Genomic DNA, 1,957 nt, shown 5'->3' with positions numbered 1-1,957 from the left:
TAGCAGGGATGTGGACCCATAGGAACCGTCATTCACTGCGATGGGAATGTAGCATGGTGGTCAGTCACCTGCAGGGCAGTTTCGCAGTTTCATACAAAACTAATCATCAGCTCACCATTTGACATAGCAATAGCACTCCTAGGTTTGGCCAGGAGAGATAGAACCATAAACGTTGAAATTCAATTTATGCATAATTGCCCCAACTGGCAGTAACCAAGATATCTTTTGATTAAAAACATTCTTTTTAATTGGTGGCAAATGAACTATCAGGCCTGAAAAGCATGGGCATCTTCTGTGCATATGCTAAGTGAAAGAAGCCAGTCTGGGGAAAGCTACATATGGTATGGTGGCAAACATGTGGTTTCTGGTTTTCTATAGAGACAGTGATTGTCAGGGGCTCGGGCACAGGGTGGAGAGACGAATAGGTAGAACACAGGGCATTTTTACGGGAGTAAAACTACTCTGTAAGCATTTGTCAAAATCCATAAGAACTGTGCAACAGAAAGAGTCCATGTAAACTGCCAAACTGAAAGCCAAACTCACTGCCACTGAGTCAATGCCAACTCACTAGGACAGGGTAGAACTGCTCCTGTGGGTTTCCAGTTGTTTCTCCTGCAGAGCAACTGGTGGTTTTGAAATGCTGACCTTGTGGTTAGCAGCCCAACACATAACCCACTCTGGGTTTCAGATTTCCTCCATGCAGAAACAGACGTTAGTTATTAGCGCTGTGTCAGTAGTACTGGTATCCATTGTCCCGAATGCACCACAGGGATCCAAGGTGTTACTTGGATAACAATGTGCATGCAGGAGGAGAGGCTAGATAAACTCCTTACTTTTTGAGGGAGAAAGACAGGGCCTTCTACTTCCCCAAACCGTTACAGTCTTGGAAACTCACAGGGGCTGTTCTAACCCTCTCCTATGGGTTCGTTATGAATCAGTATTGCCTTGATAGGAGTGAGTTTGGTTTTTTGTTTTACTTCCTGCACAATTTTTTGTTTTACTTTCTGCACAATTTTTCCATAAGCCTAAAATGGCTCAAAAATAAAATCTATTAAAAATCTGATATCCGAGTAAAATATGAACTTTAATGAATAAAACCTCCTGCCACCCTAACTCACAGCAGCTCTAGGTAGCCTTTCCAAAGCTGTCAAGTCTTCACATGAGCAGATAACCTCATTTTCCTTCCTCAGAGCAGTTGGTGGGTTTGAACTGCCAACCTTGTGGTTAGCAGTCCAGTCTTACCTGACAATCCCTCCAGGGTTTTAGTCAATAATAATATATTAGTATTTGCTCATTAATTATGACACATGTACCCTGATAATGTAAAATGTAAATGATAAACTGAGTACATGGAACCTGTCTGTACTATTTTTGCAAATTTTTGGTAACTCTACAACCACGTCAGAACACTTGTTAAACATAATTTGCTCCTGGTTGCCCTGCAGTCGGCTCCCCGGCACGGCCACTTTGTGTCCAGCAGAAAGGAATACTCTCAATCCGCCGCCCCAGCAGCATGCGTTTGGTGTGTTCCAGCTCATTGTGCCAGCTATCGTTTAAACCTTCATCTTGTTTACTTCACTGACTCAACTTGGTCAGGCACAACGCCCTTCCGAGGTTTCCTCTTTGCGGTGGGGTCCCAAGTAAACAAGCTAGATGAGTCTCACCCTCCTTGCTTCTAAAGAGCAACTCTGATAGAGTCGCTCATTCTTCAGAAAGTCCATTCAATCCTGTCAAGCTTCTTTACCAACCCCACATTAGAATGCAGCCAATCTTCTTCCGTCTTCTTTTTCCATTGGCCATCTTTCACATGTCTCGAAGGAGATTGAAACTACCACGCCTTAGGTACGGCATATTGTTGTCATCCAAAGATCTATTGGTTTTTTTAAAAAAACAGCTTTATTAGCACTTCAGCTATGTGTCATATAATTCAAAAATTCAATCATATCAAGGGTTATAT

The sequence above is a fragment of the Echinops telfairi genome, unplaced genomic scaffold (assembly GCF_000313985.2).
Source record: "Echinops telfairi isolate 266 unplaced genomic scaffold, ASM31398v2 ScPeMD7_7468;HRSCAF=8506_0, whole genome shotgun sequence".
Lineage (NCBI taxonomy): Eukaryota > Metazoa > Chordata > Mammalia > Afrosoricida > Tenrecidae > Echinops > Echinops telfairi.
This window is presented reverse-complemented; position numbering follows the sequence as displayed.